Genomic DNA, 370 nt, shown 5'->3' with positions numbered 1-370 from the left:
CCTTTTTCATATGCAAGGATTCATTTCATTCTCAAGGCCCAGAAGGTACTTAAATGGGACAACCACGTATAGCATGGGCACATTTGGTCCCCATTACTATGGTATGCCATTCCCCTCCTCTTATCAGGGATAAAAAAAAGATAGATTACAGTCATCATCTCGTCAGGGCAGGGGATGCTATTTAAATGTAAAATCATTTATCGCATCCAATGTGTATTAAGCACTGCAACTAAGAGGTACTCTTGGGCTTCCCTGGCGGCGCAGTGGTTGAGAGTCCGCCTCCTAATGCAGGGGACGCGGGTTTGACGCAGAGCGGCTGGGCCCGTGAGACATGGCTGCTGAGCCTGCGCGTCCGGAGCCTGTGCTCCAC

Source organism: Physeter macrocephalus, chromosome 1, assembly GCF_002837175.3.
Source record: "Physeter macrocephalus isolate SW-GA chromosome 1, ASM283717v5, whole genome shotgun sequence".
NCBI lineage: Eukaryota > Metazoa > Chordata > Mammalia > Artiodactyla > Physeteridae > Physeter > Physeter macrocephalus.
Note: the sequence above shows the minus strand (reverse complement) of the source record.